This window comes from Sitodiplosis mosellana, unplaced genomic scaffold (assembly GCF_009176505.1).
Source record: "Sitodiplosis mosellana isolate CC-2019 unplaced genomic scaffold, AAFC_SMos_1.0 Smas_scaffold_5, whole genome shotgun sequence".
In the NCBI taxonomy this organism is placed as follows: Eukaryota; Metazoa; Arthropoda; class Insecta; order Diptera; family Cecidomyiidae; genus Sitodiplosis; species Sitodiplosis mosellana.
Window position 1 is genome coordinate 5,427,407 of NW_022595248.1, and position 20,012 is coordinate 5,447,418.

Below are 20,012 nucleotides of genomic sequence, written 5' to 3' on the forward strand. Positions count from 1 at the left end.
TCTCTCTCTCTCTCTCTCTCTCTCTCTCTCTCTCTCTCTCTCTCTCTATCGGACGCTTCCTTTGTCCCACCCGAAAATCTTCTATATAAATTGTGTATAAGAAAGAGAAGATCTCCCCGGTGAATTAATGATCTCCATTCAAGATTTATAGTTCGGGCTAAAATGAAATATTTTTCGTTTTTAATATGTTTCAGGTTGATGGTGCTGGTGCACACTGCACAGTCCACTCGTCTTTATACATACTTAGGTGTTTCGGTTTTGTTTACTTCCCAATCCGTGTGCTTCCCATAGCAAGCGAACCGTCGTCGCAATGCATATTGTTTTCTGGACGGAAGGAGGTTGAGCGAATGGGATAAAAAAAAAACTCTTTATGATTGCAAACGTAAGGATATGTGTGTGTGTTTAAATGAACTATGAAAATAACGTTTTTACGATTCAGCCGTAAGTGTTTCTTTTTTACTTGAAATGCTGAACCAAATAGAATTTCGACTCGTTAGCTTCAACACCCAAAATCCACATCTGAAATGGCATTTTATGTCCGAAGAAGCAAATCGCTATTTGCCGCTACAAAAGGTGACAGACGAAAAGGTTTCGGGCGTATTTTACTATCGTTACCAGAGACTTATTGAAACTCCGCTTTTTGTTAAAGAAGGATTTAATTCACATCGAACAACTTTTTGAGATACGAACCAAAAGACTCTGAAGGCACATTGGTGGTATTTCTATGTACTGATTTCTAAAGGCCAATGGTGGATGGCTATATCCAAATGGATTGTGCTGAAGGCCATATTTGAAGTATTATGTAGATGATATAAACCAACTGGATCGAACTAATTAATCTTCACGCCAATAAAGATTTTTCAATTTGAAATTTATTCTTGGAATCATATTGAATATTATGCATTACATTACTGAGGCATTAAATCTATGTTACATGAAGAACAATTGCGGTAAAGCAAAACTATTTACACAACCTGATTCTGTATACACTTTGTTCTAAGTTACAGAATTTCATCATGGCATCCTATGTGCCAATATGAAGAATTTCGTAACAAATATTTGTTAACATGCATTAAAATTGGCACCTGCATTCTTACTCATCTACTCATACCAGCTGAATAATTAATTTGTGTTACATTGTGGTTTTATTTCATATGTATCTGAGTGTTATTGTTGTACAGAAACAAGCATCTGTTTGGAGTGGTTCAACTGCAGTGATATAAGCACAACAAAAGGTAAATAGGTTCATTGTATACTAAGAACTCTTAGATTAGATCTTATTAGGCTGGATTATAATGTTTTGTAAGCTTTTGAGATGCAGAAATAAATTTTTCGATTCCTTTGCAAACATTTACCTCTCATATTTTGGTGTTATAAACTGCAACAAAACTTTCCTATTACAACACAATGTGATCTTCTTGATCCCAACAATATTTAATATTTAAGGTTGAGTTTGAATGTGTCTTAGCTTTTTTCTCAACAAAACACAAGTTGTGTTAGACAACTAAAACAGTAAATCATAAGCTGTGTATGGTGTCGACTAAGAACAATTTTACTATTACCGGAAATAATTGGATTCAGAATTAACGCATTAAATTACACGAATTCAGTTCAAAATTTGAAGATTCAATTGAATTCGCAAGTTCTATTCTTACATAGGGATGACAGTAGTATTAATAAGGTTATTATTTTCGCATATTTTTTTTATACTCCTCCAACATTTTCTTTTTATTCTCTTTCAAATTTCCATTTCTTCTTTAAGTCTTCAAGGTTTAGCCTCGCGTTTCGTTGTTTTCATTCCAAATATACTTGACTTAAAAGCCCAAAATACGAAATAAACAATCACAACGCTCCCAATGCTATAAAGTCGAATGAACTGAGAATTCTATGCTAAAACACCAGCAACTTGTGAATTAAATGGTCGTAAAGAATTTTACTTGCCTCATGGGAGTAGCAAATCTTCTTCAATAAATCTTAACCGTTTAAATTCATTAAGGAAGTATCTGAATGATTCTTTTGAAGAATACCTGCTCAAATATACAGTGCCACCAAATGCCATGTCTAAAAAATGTGAAAATCAAGGTGCGCCATGTTAATACAGCGAATTATGCTCGAAAATCATAAATTTTCCATCTCATGCCATTGAAATATATACTGACTTGGCACAAATGATTTCATTGGAAAACAAAAATTTAATGTGAAACTAATAGTGTCTCAAGTTATTAAATTCATCGCAAATACCTCTCCTATATGAAGAATTTTACTTGAGACGAAAATCTTCTCCATGGTTTTCCACGTATTTGTTGTCAATGGTGATACGTGCTTCTGTTAGATTTGAGAAACAACAACAAAAATTAACTATAAAACCAACGAAGGTAAAACAACCTCGACTATTTCACCGTTCCGACCATATAATTCATTTTGTGAACGGTATTTCAGATTTATCATGTTTCATTTACAATTTTTGAAATGCCACATAAAGTTACCAATCTTCTTGGGCAAGGTCGGAATTGATTGGTTATGAAGGAGTGGCATTTTCAAGAGATAAAACAATAGAGTATAGCATATACATACACAGGTAGCAAGTGCACGTCTACTACAATATTCAATTTGACAACGTACTCGAGAGGCAAAAGTGGTAGCAACTTTGATGAAGAGGAGTGCAATTGAGCGTTTGCGGATCGTTTACGTCGTCGTTGCTTTTGCTAATGATTGACACACATGGCTCAAGGTAGATCAATTGGAGAGCATGACCGAAGTAAATTGAATGGAAAGAGTTCACGATGGAAAAACAAATATAAATTAAAGCTTGACAATCTTTTTCCAATCACTTAGAGAATTGTGCTTATTGCTAAATTGCCATTGAGTCGTTTGGCTGGTCTATGCTGGCGCACTTTGCACACGCTCGACTTCACACACATAACACGAACAGGGCTGGTGTTTGTCGGCGTTGGCAACGGTTTCGAAGGGCTTTCAAGTAAATCGTTCATATTTATTTCAATCAAGCGAGATATCGTCTACTTTCCTATGCGCTTCACGCATTCGAATGACCGATGATCAGCAGCAGAGCCCCGCTTTGCTGGCATCGATGCAATATTTATTCGATTGGTAAAAGCATCAACGTTGATTGATCCTCACAAGGAGAGAGATAGAACAACAACCATGGAATACGGTAAAATCATGCAATATACCGTGTTGCTGTGCTGGCGCTTCGTGGTGTGCTTCTTTTTCTCTCTCCTTTCTTCTCTTTATTGTATATTGCATTTCAATGTTGTGCAACGTTGGCAAACGTGTGGTAAATATCATGGCTCAACTCGGAAGCTGCTGCTATTGCAGTAACAGCAACAGCAACACATAAGTTTCGAGATGGATTTATTGAATTCGATGGATCTTAAACATTTTTCAGTTGCACATCTTTTTGCCGGTTTGCAACGGCTCAGATCGATGTATATATATATGTGTGTGTGTGTGTGTGCTACTGTGCTTCCAGTTTCCAATCTATACTGTACGTTCGCTCATTCATCGTTATTGTTTCGACTGCAATTTATATTGTTTCCATGGATATTGATTTTGTAGCGTATACCCATCGTTTAGAGCGCTTTTTATGGTTGTTATTTTTGAGTTTGCACACTCATACTGAGTGCAGCGCGACTGCTGATGGTAAACAGTGGTGGCTTCGAATTTTTTTCCCCCAATTTTATTATGTTCTCTCTCCTTCTCGTTCGGTCTCTCGCTCTTGGTTCGGGATGCCATGAACAATCGACGTGTAATGAAATTGCGAAAACAATTTCAAATATTTTCTCATAAGTGAATCTATCGCGCTGGAAGAAGAAAAAAACTGAGATATGGAAGCATGTTTGATTCGAAGAAATTCGCGCACCAGTTTGCGCGATGTTGTTTATTCCATGTGAAAAATGGTGCTGTCATAGCTTGAAAAAACGGGAGTATAACGTCTGATGCAGACTGAACATCAAGATCATTTTAAATTTTGTATGAAAATAAATATTAAAATGTGCACCGCTTATTTTTATGGAATGAACATTGGACGAGGTCGGTGCTAGTGGTTTCGATCGCTAAATATTTAAGCCATATTTACCCACCCGTCGAGGTCTTGACTATTATTAAACAACATTAAAAATGAAAATAAACTCAAACAAATTGCCCGTTTATGTTACGTTGCTTCGGCAAATACGTGGTTCGATGTGGACTGCTTATGCAGTCTCTGGACTGTGTTTCCATTAACAATAATATAAATTTGACCTTTTTAGGAATCAAGCGAACACTTTGCTTACATAATCCCTTTCATCCTTCCGGAAACCGCATTAAAACTTTTACATTTTCATATTCAACCAATGGTTTTTTCGTTTTTTCCTTCGTTTCGGGCGTTGTCGATACCACGATTTTATTGATTCGGTTGTTTGCATCCAAAGATGCTTTTATATCGGAAGTTTTGTTGTTACACGTTTCGAAAATTGTCGACTATTTATCTAGGAATCGAAAAGGACTAAAATTCAATAACCCGCCTCTGCGACAACGGCAAAAGCTGAATAAAAATAAGAAGCAGCCAAAAATGCAAGTTCGATGGGGCAAACACACAGAGAGAGAGATGGAGAGAGAGAAAGGGAGAGGACAAACAAGGATGCTTCACAAAGAGCAAGAAGGCAATGGAATATCAACAATTGCGACGGATGGAAATTGGCCAAAGGCTTAGGCACAAAACTGAAACGATGAAACTGCTGTTGTTGCTGCCTGCTGCTTCTGCTGCTGCTGCTGTTGTTACTGAAAATAAGCACCCGAATATGCACGTATCGAGTGCAAAAAATATTTAATACTACGAATAAAATAGACGTGAGGCAACGAGGATCAAATAGATAGAAAATCTTTTATTATCTGCTACTGTGAATTACATTCAAACTTTGAGCTCCAATCTATCGCGTTGAGCCGTCGTAGACACACACACACATCAAGAGTCAAACGATTTATTTCGGTTTTTTGTTCGTTTTCTTTTTCTTCTTCACTCTTCCTCTCTCTCTCCCTCTCTTTCCATTTTTTTCTCATCCACATTCGCTTTTCAGATACTTGAAACGGCTGGGTGACAAACGGAAAACAAAATAAAATGGAAATAAAATAACATTAATTTTTTTTCTTGCCAGCTTTCGCCTCAACTGGATTGAGTTTTCGTTGGTGTGAATATATATAGAAAACGAGATGGAAAAAAGTACAGTGTGAAAATCGAATAAAAAATCCTATGAAGAATCATGTTTTGTCAGAGTATGTATGCATGTGTGTGTGAGAGTGAGTTGTTGTAACAACATATTCTAAAGCTGTTTTTTATGTGATTCTTGTTCAAAATCGCATCTGTCCAGAATTTCTGAGATTTCGTTTTTTCGACATCAATACTCGTTCTTTTCACTCTCAATTTTGTGTTTGTTTGTGAATCTTATTCAACATATTTTTCGTGTCACTCATTCCAAAGCGAAGCCATTTCCGTGTCTTCAATCAACCCCTCATACTACACACTACATCTTACTTCAGTTTATGTGGCCGTATGTAACTTAGACACATATATTTTATGCTTGATTTCGGTATACGTATTCTTTTTCGTTTCGTCTTCTTCTTTTTTTTCCTTTTCAGCCTTTGCTGCCGGATCGACACACGACATTTCATGCGTGTGCGAGTGCAACTCCCATTCAAAATGGGATAACGCATAAATCTCGAGAGAATAACGAAAACGATATATTTATTTGTTATCGCCTATAGGCTTCACGAATATTATTTTTATTACGACATTACACCTTTCATGTTTCATGCTTGTTTTCCTTTGTCACCGAACACATTTTTGCCTCTTGCTCTTGTTTTTTCTTCGGTGCCAATCTGTGTTCCTTTGGTGTGCTGTGAATATTTACCTCAATTTTCATCGTCGTTATTTCACCGCGCTGTCATTTTCGGTCGGTCGGTTTGATATGCGCAGCATCCATTGACTTTTGCCGTACTTTTTCACACATTTTTTTCCCTTCTTTCCTTTACACGATGCGGCGCCAGCTAGAGCATGGAAGCCCAACAAACGCACGTTACGATGCTGCTAAACATATTCATGAAAGGCAGAAAATGACAATCGGAACAAAAAAAAAGCCGACGACAGAATGTATATTAACAATATAACAAAAATCAACAGCATAACGACATAAAACAACACCCAGCTATATCGATGACATATTCATAACATTTGGTGTGTGTACTGTGTATGTGCTTTCATATGATGGCATATGAATTTTTGAGCTTTATACATATATCGAGTCATAAAGCGGCGACACTCAATACCGCCAATGCTACCATCAAAACCATCGTCATCGTAGTCGGCTAATGCATTGGTGAAGTCAACGACAAAAAAAAGCACCGTATAAATTTGCAGGTTAAACATACTCTGATCCTTTATATGAGACATAAAATTGTTATTTGTTTGCTCGCGCATTTCCAAAATATGAGCTTATTTATTAAAAGTTCGCACGTGCAAACTACACGCTTCAGGGGCGAAACGCGCCGCGATTCATGCCCCACTGCGTGTCTGTTCGGCCTCATATGCTAAATTATGATATTTTATTATTTTTATATCAAATGACATTTAGGCTAAATCTCAACACGTTGTCACGATGAAACCGAACCGAAAGAAAAAAAAGCCAACTTTTACCCGGAATATATTTTAATATGTTGATGTCTTCTTCAATTGCCTTTTATTGCATCGATGTCAATGAATATTTATGTCGCTTTTGATTGTTGGTTTTTCAGTGAGCGGGACGAAGAAATATGATTATATTTTTTTTTGCTCGGTCGGAATTATCTCGAAGGATCACGTCGACTGAAATCGAATGTGATTGGAAAAGCACGCAAAAGCGGTCCCAACAAATAACGGATAAAATCTCATTCGTGCCATGCCAAGCCATATTTCATGATGATGACGGCAACGGAGACCACACATCAAAGGACAAACGACGACGACGACGACGATGACAACGACAACAGTCATGCTTAAATCCCAGGTAAAATGAAGTCATCATTTCAAAATTAGATATCGAGTCGAGTTTGTGCAATTTAAATGGCAAAAGCTCTTATTTTTAAATTTATGGTGACATTTTGTCGATTGGTGTTAGGCTTTCGCTCATCTCTCCTTCCCTAGCAACAGATTGGAATGTCTAGTTTTTTGACATTTATATGCATAGCCAAAATCGACGACGATGACGATCATGCAGCAGAAGACGGCGAGGATGAGGAACAGAGCAAGAGAGAGAGAATGAGAGTAAGAGTGGGGGAGTGAGTATGTATATAAAAAAAAATTGGCTTGCTTGAAATAGTGACACGTGGAGATGGATGGATGGTTCGATTCGTAATTCACCGGAAAAACCACAGGAAGTAAGCTAGGGGGATTTCTCACACAAAAAGTTTGAGCAAATGTACAAAAATTTCTATTATTTCTTCTTTTTTATTGAAATCGTATGAAAATGTACCGAAATGACGATTTTGCTTGAATAAAAGTGTTCTGGAAGTGGGTTTTGGTGGATCCTCATGATGGACCAGATCCGGTTTGACATTGCCCTGGCCCATCCTGAAGATCCACTTCCAGAACGGGAGCAGTTCTGAACAATTTCATTGAAGCATAATTCAAAAGTTCAGTGTAAATGTACATTTATTTACACGAATTGACAAAAATTGATCGAATCGGACCGAATTGAAGAAATTTTTTCAAAATTTATAAGAATTCATTCATTTTTTTCGTGAGAAATCCCCCTAGGAAGTAAGAAAACATCCTCATCGAACATTTCAGAGCCACTATACAAATTTCCAAGACATTTATAAAACGAAAATTGTCTGCGACGAAAAGCAAAGAATAAAAGGAAGAACCGGAAATGTTGTTTGCCAAAATGTGCCCTAGCGCGCACTCTGATTTGATAGTATATGCAAAGTGTGGATGGATCGGAAGGAATGGGAATCAACACCTCGACGACGACGACGACGAACAGTGACGCTTTGGTGGAAATGTGGAATTGGCATTTACAAAATTGAGTTGATGTGCAAATGCGAAGAAAAATATATCCGGAACCAGGCAAACTTGCACAAATGCGAAAATCCTGTCGAAATGTAAAATGTTACTTTTGACTATTTGCTGCCATAAAATCTCCCTCTACGCTCTCAAATGTTCACCGTATGCCATTTGCTTTAACGTTGATGGTGTTTTTTTTTTGCTTGCTTGTTTTCATCTAGATGCTTGCTTTGAACATTCGAAATGAAGACACGGTGCCGCCTTTTGCTGATTTCCCATCCATTTCCGCTTCACAGTGATGTCTTTTTTTCTCTTTCTCGTCAAGCATCAATCGTAAATTTATTCGAATTTAAATTTGAGGTTACCATTGGTTGCAAGTGAAAATCATTCAAGGGGCCATTCCGCTTGTTCGTTTAATGGGCAAAAAACATCCATCTTTGCAAATCGTTCGATGGAACTGATGTCGAGACCACAATAGGAAGTAATGATAATTTTTGCATTTCGCTCATTCTATCGGCATCCCACCTTGATGTTAATGCACAGCATGACATCACAATTTTACAAACGAACGACAGATACATGAAATTGAATGTCACAAAAAAAGCAGAGACAACGTTCATTTCCTTATATCCGTTAATGTCTGTTGCCATGTGGAAGCTCTCTGCGTGAACTCTGAGTTTGAAGCCATATGAATCGACGGAATGCTCCTTGAACCTATCGTTTTGCGTTTAAATGTGCGAATCATTGTGACTTTTTTTTACCACCGGTCTCAATGAATAAATGATCAAATAATCCACCCGCAAATACAAAAGGGACACATCAAAACGAAATTTAATTTAAAACTTTAAGCCAAAAAAAAAAATAAATAAATTTCAATCTCATGAATGGTCCACTATATGCAACTCATAATAAATGATGAAAAACACATCAAATTAATGGAGTTGGACGGTTTTTGGTACAACAAACGAGACAAAAAAAAAATAGTCGCTTCAAATAGATCAAGCGAAAAGTTTGTCTCGACTATGGGTTCAATAATGTTGGGAAAGGTGCGGGAATGACACCAACAGCAACAACAAAATTCCACGACATTTACCAACTTTTTCACCAATGAATAATATCTTTACCATTATTCGCCTCACATGCTCCCCCATAAGCTCTGCTCGAATTAATACTTTAATCGCATTTCGCATCGAATTTACGCCAATGTATTTTATTTTCAAACGCTCGCTCTCGATATTTTTGTGTCGTTGGTGTTGTTTTTTGTTCCTGTTCTCGGAATAGCAATAACTACCCATATGCAACCAGTACACCACATAGTCTGCATGGATTGCGGTGTGTTTTCCGTCTTTTCAGCAAATTTCGTATTTAGTTTTTTCCCCTCTGCTCTGTGTGTGTGTGTGTATGTTGTATTTACGCACGCGATATTTTCATTCACTCGATTCAATATGCTTACCGATTTAATAACATTTAAACCGAAAATGAAAACAAGAAAAGTGTATAGAAAATGAAAACGATAGAGAGAGGTACAACAAGGTACACAGGCACCGAGGCTGCCGCTGATTTCGTTGTTGTTGTACCATCGTGACGTTCGAACAACGAATACACACGTTCATATGGCACAACATTCATTTTTATGATGATATTCACTTGTTGTTTGGTGTATATGTATGTGTGGTGTATGTGTAATCATAGTGGGGTGCTTTGGTGGCGTTGTATGCGGATTGGCCATTGTTAACTATGAACTGGGTGAGTATATCGACATTGAGTGCTGTAATCGCTTAATTGCATGCCACATATTTTTCATTCAACAATGGCACACACAAATGAAAAAATAAAATAATCCGTGCTTCATTCAGCTGCGAAGTACTTGTGCGGTCGAATTCATTTATACGGCACAGTTTATTCTTTTTTCTCTCTCTTGATCGCCTTCGTTTCGTTATTATTTTTTTCGGGCTCAATGGAGAGAGAGAGAGAGAGAGAGAGGCGCGCTGAAGCTCATTTGAAAAACGTATGAAAATTATACACGCAAAATTTTGTACAATAAATGAAATAATCCACCGACAATCGCAGCATTGATACATATATACGCATATACACACACCTCCCCTTATACTCTGTCATGTGTCGCACGTTGCAGATTCGCAAAAATACAAAAACCGATCGACAGTACATATATAGGAGATTTTGTTTAAATCGAAGTCAAAATCCTCAACTTAAGCGCAGCTAAAGGGGAATGGGGAGAGATTCAGCTGAATTCGTGGAAAATATTTATTGTCTTGCATGTATGTATTGTTTTTGTGTGCTCATAACAATAAATTTGGTCGGTCGGTCGGTCGAATTGCTGCGAAGTTTTCGTTTATTATTCATAAATGCCTTTTTTAAATGCGAACCACAGCGAGAAAGAGAGAATGCGATCGAGAGAGCAATTGTGAGAGAAAGAGAATGCGAAAGAAATATGACTGTATTGCGATGCGATAAACAAAATCTCATTTGCTCCTTTGTTCATTTCGCATGCGAACCTTAAAAGTTAACAAATTATAAATATTAAATTAAATTAAAGGAATCGCAATAAAACCACTTGCCATCGCCATAAATGTGAGTAGTTCACCACTATTTTTGGTCGAAACACCATTCACACCATGCATCTAGCGATGTATTGTTTGGAATGCTACTTGGAGATGCAAAGCAGATCATGATATTTAGGATGTCTAATACACTGAAGAGCCATTTTGCGTACATTTTCCTCTGACTTTGAGAACATGAAACAGACCATTGCAACGCCATTAAAACAACGAAATGGACCATTTGCCACTGTAAATTATCACCAACATTTTCGATTCACTACAAAAATCCTATCGCATTCACTCGCCTTTTCTCGTTCACTTGCTTTTTAGTTGTTCGATCTCTCTCTCTCTCTCTCTCTCTCTCTCTCTCTCTCTCTCTCTCTCTCTCTCTCTCTCTCTTTTACTCGTTCGCTCAATTTTCCTCAATTTTCCTCTTTTCCGCTCGTTCATTCAATTGCTCATTGGTTCACTCGCTCGTTTCACTAAATAAATTGATCGCTATTCGCCGAGCACATGAGAGAGAAAAAACTAATTAGCGAAATTCCGCGCATTTTATTTTCCACGATGCGAAAATATTCCGTTTGAAAGTTTATTATCAAATTATTTAGCAATTTAAAATGGTTCGGATTTCATTTGGTTCGCAATATGCAAAAAATGCCCCATGCTGACTCCGTGTTCGGATTGTCAAGGTGTAATAATGTTGTGAATTATTACAATGCACCAATTTACTGTATTTTTTTTCGTGTGGTGTGTGCTGTTGCATTGACCGTGTTGTTGATTTTTTGGTCGTGTACTCTTTAATTTTTCAATTCATTTCACTCCGGGTAATATTGGGTTCTGGCCGTGATGATGATTACATCGCAATGCATGTTCGCATCGGCGCGAGACAGTCGAATGCAGAGGTTAAATCCATTCCATTTAAAATTCAATGGCTTTTGGCTTATGAATAATGTGATGTCAGTCGTTTTCGCATTGTTCATCATTCGATGAATTAAACGTGAACGGGCGCCGATGAAAAAAAGTGGTAGCTCTGGGGTGATGGGTGTAGTCATGTGCAAAATAGTTGTTTCATTCAACTTTAACAATTACTCCATTTGAAAGTTTATCAAGAATGCATTGATTTCCTCTCTCTCTCTCTCTCTCTGCTTCTCTGTGTGTGTTTCTCTCGCTTTGGCATATTGAAATGGGTTAAATTGAAAAGAGCCGCTTTCAATTGAATGCACCCGCTTTTGTATATCGCATTTCAATCAAACGCAACCAAATGCAAGTGGGAATGTGTGTGTGTGTGTTTTTAAATCCAAATAATAATGTTCATTAAGCACTTTTGATGCCGCAATATGGCAATAATTCTTCTTTATCTTCATCAAAGGACATTTAATTTGGTCGCGTGAATTATTCAAATGATCAGGACAGGAAAAGCGGCTTAATTAAAATGTCAACGAAAGAAAAACTGGTTTTTTTGTTGTCCCGAGAAATGAAAGCGTAAAAAATATACATCGTCCATCCCGTGCTAGTCGAGCTGAGCTCGAGTAACGCAGCTCCAGAGGACATAAATGTCATTTTTTAAAAATAAATTTTCACCTAAATTAGAAATAGGTTAATGGCTTACCTTTTTCACGTTAAATATAGACGACGACGCTGATGCTAATGAATGCAGAGAACCGAGATGGAGAATGTTCGCTCTCGTTCAACAACACATACACTACTCGCACATACACACAGATTTAAAAAAAAATGAGAGAAAACTAGTCCGATTGTTGAACGAATGTGCCTTTTTTATTTGGCCCTTCTGCTAAATGCTCGGCTCGTAGCTGGCATTTTTTCTCTCGTCTTTTTTGCAAAAAAAGAAATGCTAGTTTTTATAGCTGCGCTTTGTCGTGTTGACCTCGTCGATGTCGTCGTTTAAAAACCCAAGTGTTTTACATTGATGCAAAAGCGTTTCAATTGGGATTTGTCTCAAGTGTTTTTACGATTGCATTGCATCAACAACAATTTTCACGATTAACTTTTTTCTCGCTAGCTCGTTCTTTCTTCGTTCACTTACAACTTGTGGCGCACTGAACTTTAAGAACCATCAACCTCAATGTCGTTTTGAGCGCACGGTATTTGTACAGTACATATGTCTTTCAAAATGGCAATTCACTGAATGTTTTTTTCTCTCTACTTCTTCTTCTTCTCCTTCTTCTTTTGTCAACACGGAAAATATGAAAAAAAATAAAAATTCGAGAAAATCCTATTCAAATCTTCACTTCATGCATTCCTTTTGGCGCCCAAGTATATGCGACTTTATCGTAAGAGTCGATTTTTTTTTGGGTGTCGTTCTCTTTTGCTTTTCGATCCAAAAACAATCTCGACAGTAATTTATTATTGCTTCTTGATAGCAGTCAAACCAAGAAATTGGCGCGCGCTCGGCTCATATAACATCGGCAACACTGCACCAAATACGACGTTTTTCGACATTTTTACACGTCAAACTGAAAAATCTGATCGCACGTTTGCTTCCTCGCATTTTGATTTCAGAACCTGAATGAATTCGCTCGTTTTGCTTTGCTTTCGTTCATTTGGGCCACAATTCTTCTCGGTTTCAGCAGCACTCATTTTATTATTATTCGTCAGTATGAGAGTATTTGAGTGTGTCACATTTGCACATTTTCATTCGTTGTTTGGCTACGTGATCGATAAGTGTGAGTCTTTCAAAAAAAAAACTTCTTTTTTCCGTTGGTTTGAGATTTTTGTTTTCTTTTGGCTTTAGGTAATTTTCAATCTATTTTTTTCGCGATTGGTATTTGTTTTTGTGTTTGTTTGTTATCGTAGCACCGTTAATGTTTTTTTTTGATTATGTTCAGTTTACTCATATTCATCGACCCAGAACAGACGGATATAGAGAGAGAGAGAGAAATAAAGAAATTTATCTTCCGTTGTGTAAATTTTTGTACGGCGCCCACAAATCACGGTGGTGCTGGTGTCGGCGACGGAGGCGGCCACACCACAAATGGAACGCAAAATTAATTGAGATCGATGTTTTTATGTGTTTGTCTGTATTTTTATTGCCATGTTCATCACACCGAAATCATTAGTCATTTGCACTGACATTTATAAATTTATATCCAATCAAGGCGAGCGAAAACATTGGGCTCCGCATTTTTTTCCCACTCTCTTTAGCGGAGGTGTGTAAGTCAACATCACGATTTCACCTTGAATGTTGTTCAGTTTCTCGGCCCATCACCATAATAAAAATTGTTTTTGCTTCACAAAAAAACAAGCAACAAACTACTGACTTACATAAGTCAAAATGCAGTGCATTTTATGCACCTGATCAACCTTTCGAGAGTTACAAAAAAAACTCAAACAGCATCAATATGCAAACTACCAGGAAATAAAAATACTGCACCGTTTAACAATTTATAGTTTTTGTTTGTAAATTCACTTTGGCGTATTAAAATGCGCGGCTGGAAAATTGTTCCCAAAAATACAAACTGTTACGAAGTAAACAGTTGTGTATGAAATTTGAGGAAAAAAAATTCGTCGATGTCGTCGTCGTCGTGCGTTTTGTCGCATTCACAGGACCGTTATTTGAAAACCGAACTGATTCGAATGAGACCGGCAAAGTGACTGACTAACAATGAAATCACATCGCGATGTGTTCATCCATCGTTTGTGTGACCTGGTGAGATTGTGATAAGCTTTTCTGTTCTGGTTTCGTGTTCGGAAGGAGCACACACCGACCGTGTTGAGCTTGCATGGATGGTGAGTCGGCGCAATGGCTATGTGTTGATTCATTCATCCACGTGCCATGGTTAAAAGCTTCGAATCCATTTACGAGGGTAGCAATTGTGTTTTTGTTAGTGTGTTACGCGACAGTTCCGAGTCTAGTCTATCATGTGAATCTATCTACCACGGTCTCGCATTTATCCATGCCGAAATATGTGCACGCAAAACATAAACAAAGAATAAAAAAAAATGAGAAGCAGCAAGAGAAAACGGAGAGTAACAGAAATAACATGGAGTGGTAGTCATTGTCAGTGTGTCAAACAAACTAGGCAATCGATGCTTAAATTAAACGAGCAGAGGGGTAGGTTTGGCACGGTTTGTTCGTTCGTTTGCTCGTTCGATGCGCTCGTTTATGACAGACAAGGAAAGTTGGAACAATACACAGTGTGTGTGTGTGTTTCTTCTTCGAACGTTTGTTATTCCTCCGGCTGCTGGAACGGCTCTCAACTTGAGTATGTTGACGATTTTTCTAGGGCAATTTGTTGAACCATTCGAGTTATTTATAATGATGTTGCTAGCCGAAACTTTCGAAAAAAGGACACAACGTAAACAAAGTCGTGAACAGACCGAATAAAAAAACACATTGTTTCATTAATATATATATATATATGTGTAGAGAGAGAGAGAGAGAGAGGGAGAGAGAGAGAGTGCACACGCTTGGGCTGGAAGTTGTTGTTTGAATAAATAAATTTTCGCTTGAGCTTGTACAAACATTAAACGCTGACGACGTCACTTTGCTCCACTTATGAAAGTTCTTTGTCGCAACGGCTTTTTGTTCCCTCTCTCTCTCTCTCTCTCTCTCTCTTCTTCCAAAAGGCACACACACTCTCTTTGTAATAGTTTCACATGTGAATTTCGTCACACACACACACACACACACCGTTCTCCTGTTCCAACCTCATACCTCTGGTCTCACCATCGAGACACATACATGTCATTATATGGGAGGGAGGGATACGTTACGTTACCACTGCGACGATTTTTATTTCTCATACAATATTTTTTTTATATTTCAAGCGGTTACATTATACACCGACTTAATGGTCTGTAATCCATATAGGTTGTGGTTTTGTTTTCGGTATGACTGACATTGACACAGCATGGTAAATTTCTGTGCAATTAAAAAAAATGTATGTTGATATAAAAATAGGCATGTATAGTATACATATACGCCATATATGTACATGTACATTGTACACACGTGCAGGTTGAATTAGTCGGGATCAGAGCAGTGATTGTGTTTATGTTAGTCGTCGTCGTCGTTTGTTGTGCTATGTATCGCATGACTTGTTTTCCTTTCGGGAGTGGATTAATGAATCATACTCAAACATTATGCCATACTTGAAGCTGTAGATTATTGTTACTTGGCCTCTCTCGCGCTCTTCGCTCGCTTGCTCGTTCTCTTCCAACGAATCTGTTGATTCAATCTAGCGATAATATACCTTTGGCATGAAGTTTGTAATACAAAGTAATTGAATATAAATATACGTTTAGAAGGGAATTAGTGGAACGCGTTCAAAGGATTTTTCGCTTTCCCCCGGTTTCAATTGAAACTTTTCCGTACGTCAAAAGACGACGAAAAAAGAAGAAAATAAGGGGGGAGGGGATTGTGGTGGGCGTAGAAACTAAAAATAGTGTTGTGTTTTCAATTGGAAAGTGTTGATGTCTTCTGTATTGCAACATCTTCAAAAGTATTAATCAACGGTCGTGTGCTTTTTAAGTAATGAAAAATGCGATAAAAAACTAGAGCGTGTATAATAATGTAACCAGGCTCAATCTCGTGGCACGAGAACATTTTGTTGCTGAATAAAATGTAACGACAGAATGAAAAAAAAATATGTAAAAAGAAAGTAACGCTGTGTTTACAGAACACAGTTCTTTGTGGCTTTTCGAGTCATTTTTTCTCTCGAACGAACGTTGGCGGCGGCGGCAAGCGAGTGGGAGACAGGGAGGTAGGTGGAATGGGAAGAAATGCCAAAACTTAACTCTGCTTTGCCTTGGAAAAAAGGTTCAAACAATCCAAAAGTGGGATTGTTGGAAGTTGTGCAACATGCAAAAGATAAGGCAACAAGAATAATGAGGATTTATCAATAAAGTCCAGTTATTAAAATATCGGCGGCTCTGGTTGTTTGCTTGAATTTGTTCCTCCCCCACATTATTTTACGACATCAAAAAATTGCTATAGGGAAAGCTACGACTTGGAACTTTCTTTCTCCCCTTCCTCTTTCTTCTCTCTCATTCTCCTTTCCTCAGTCAAATTATTCCAGCCATAATTCCCGTATAAAAAAAGAAACTTTTTCATAGCATTCGGCATTTTGTGTTCCTTTTTCTTTGCCCAATTTCCGTTTCGTTCTCAAAACGGCCACAATTTTTTTCGGCATCTATGAAAATCATTTGACATTTACAGTAGCCCATTCCTGGCATTATGGTTTGCGGGGCGTTTATCGTTTACACAAGCGTCGGTCTTTTATTTGCTTTTCATGTATGAAATAATATTTGAATAACAAATAAAAGAGCGACTCTCTTTCATTCGTAATAATTTGGTTTATTAGAGTCGTTGCGAGTTTGGCATCGAGAGAATGACAGCAAGCTATTTTGAATTGGACCATGAATTTCATATGGTCACCGAATTTACTGTGGCATTAGTTTGAACTTCGGTCGTCACTGCTAAAAAGTAACGCAGCAATAAGTGGACAAAACCAAAACTAAGTTTAACCCAGTTGCACAACGACATTTGCGATGCGAAATAAAGTTAATTTGTTCAGTTTGTGGGTGGTTGGGAGACATCGAAATCGAAAAGTTCCAAAACGCCAACCCATGACACATCATGTGTGTATTTATAGTTGCGCTCTGTTTATCATCCGATTTATATATTTCGCTGCTAAACAATGGCAATTTTTGTATGTTTCCTTGGGTGGACACAAAAACGAACAGCAAAATCAGTTGAAATGTTTGTCCTTTTGAACTGAATGCCGAGTGCATGGTGCACACAAACAGTATGTTTTTGTGTGAGCATGTTATCCGTTCATCTTGATCGAATCTTTATCCATTTTCGGCGCATGCAATGCATGTTCGAATTTTTGATGCTGCGCGAGTTAATAACTGGAAAACAGCATTCGCTCGACTATAGTGACGTTGTAAAGTTGGCAGCTCAGGGAAAACGCAAGAGACGAGAAGAAAATAACAAATCCCGAGTAGCTGAAAAATTGGAAGAAAAATGCCGTGCGAAATCTCTAACGTTTGACAAAGTTTGGCGAAAAACCGAGAGAGAGAGAGAGAGAGAGAGAGAAAAGAGAAAGAGAAACTTCCACGTTTGTGTGCATGAATTGAATGGAAATAAAAACATTTAACTGAAATGAAAATGTTTTCTGGCTTCACTTGCTTTGATTGTATGGGTCGATGAGAGTGTTTTTCTTTCCCGTCTTTTTGGCCACCCAAAAACATACTTCATCGTTATGTGTGTTTGTAGTCGAAATCCAAACAAAAGTTTTTTTTTTCTTATTTTTTCTTCTTATTTGGTCGATTGCAATGCAGCCCGGATTGCTGTCGATCGGAACCGTTATGAACTGCGATAGACTTTCAACGGTATTTCTTCTTACACTGAACGGTCTCACTCTCTCTATATCTTCCTGACTTGTTCCAAACGTTCGTGTTCAGCGCTCTCCCTCCCACATTGTGTTTATTCATATCAGGGTGACAGGTGCACTCAAAGACGTTTCTTACGTAACCGACCAACTTTTTTTTCTTCTTCTTCTTTTTATCGATTGATAAATTTTATTTATGTATTCATGAGCAATGTAGCGTAAAAGTTGCTGCATACACTGCTATCGAGTGGATGCTGTTCCACGGAATCAAGCCATGTCGAGCTGTGAGTGGCAGTGCGCTCATGTATGCATGGCAGCATGATTTCCCTTCTCTTCGTGCCATTCGATTCTTCATTAGCATAATATTTTCCAGTTGTACTGCTGCTTTTGCTACCGCTGTTGTTGCTGCTGTTGCTGCTGCTGCTGCTGCTGATTCTCGTTTTTATTTCCATCCAACCAAATTCTGACTCTGCATACCTTTAATGTATTCTCTTCATTCATCTTTTACTGTCACCCGATTTGTCGATTGTTCGCCCTTCTTACATTCGTTTATTCTTCTCGTCTACTGTTACTGCGGCTGTTCTTTCAAAACGAGCCAACGATTCTTCTGTGTACTTTTTTTTGTATCATTTTGCTATTGTTGTCATTTTGCCGTTGCAATGATAATGATGAAATGTCATAGAATCAACGAACATAAAACATCGACTGTCGAATTGCTTCTATTTTTATTTTTATTGTTCATTGAGTTTTTTGGATTTTGATTTTGCGCTTGCTCTTGCTTTGCCTCAGCTTTTATCTCTTCACTTCGGCATTCCAGACGTGTACCGTGCGTTTTTATTGCCAAATACGTAATTCAAACTTTTTTTTTTCTTCGCTCCGTTGTGTTTTGTCTCGTTTGACCATTTCAAAGTACGCTTCAATTTACATTCTTTTATTTAAAACGATTTTGTTTCATGCCGAAGACTCAACAACATTTTTTGCTTTGTTTCGCTTCACATTTACGTGCTGAATTTTATGTCAATTTGTCTCCATTGTTGGACATAATCATCAATCGATGAAACCGTCATGATGTACAATTTCGTTGCATGCATTTTGGCAATGCGAAGACATGAATTTTCTTTTGTATGTTAACGGTTTCTTTTTTTTCTTTCTTTTTCATTTCGAATGGAACAAAAATCAATATCTTGTTGTTTCGCTTTGTTTCCCAGAAATATATTCTTCTCAATTTCGAGTGGCTACGACAAACGAATTTTGACTGCAACATTTCACACAAACATACCAAGACGGTGGTACAATTATATTCCCTGTAACATCAATTGAAATGTATTGTTTTGGATTCGAAGATGAGCAAAAAAAATTGCGACGTGTTTTTTCCAGTTCTTAACACAGCATTAAGATGTCAATTAACGAATTTTTAGTTTGATTGTTTTTCAATGGCCGCATACTATATTTAATAAACTAGATTATAAGAATTGTGTCAAATCGCGTAACGATTTCTTTATGCAGCGAATTTGAAGCGTGTTTAAAAAGTCTGTCAACAGTTAATTCGATTTATATTCTAATTTCTACTCTTGAAGAGAACACATCAAGGGGAAAAGTTTTAGTCCTAATTAGTCTAACCATAAAATGACTCATTGCAGTCAAAGTTTGATACCGTCGCAATGTGCTGCACAGAGTGTTGGTTCAGCGAATCAACTCTTTGCCACATTGATACAAACTATAGCTGTGCTCACGATTTTTTTTTATCAAGATATCGTAATAAACTAAAAATATCGTTCGATATCGTTATTATCTCATGGAAAAGTAGCCGTCGGAGTGCACGTTCTATTCACGTTACGTTAAGGCGTACACATACAACTGCGTTAACGTAAAAGGAGTACAGCGATATATTGTATCACAGCACACGATATATTGCTGTACTCCTTTTAGGTTAGCGAAGTTGTATGTGTACGCCTTAACGTAACGTGAACAGAACGTGCACTCCGACGGTTACTTTTCTATGAGATGATGGAATCTTAATAACGCTATCAACTTTTTATCAGGTTATTAACTATATTC

At 37.6% G+C, this 20,012-nt stretch overlaps 1 protein-coding gene across 1 annotated transcript in view; it reads right to left on the reverse strand.

Annotated features, from left to right (window-relative positions):
* Positions 1-14,188, reverse strand: part of LOC129567055 (chaoptin) — an 81,130-nt gene extending 66,942 nt beyond the window's left edge. Inside the window, exon 1 of the mRNA XM_055443586.1 lies at positions 12,209-14,188. The gene's annotated coding sequence lies outside the window, so the exon portion shown is untranslated. The remainder of the gene's footprint in view (positions 1-12,208) is intronic.
* Positions 14,189-20,012: the final 5,824 nt, after the last annotated feature.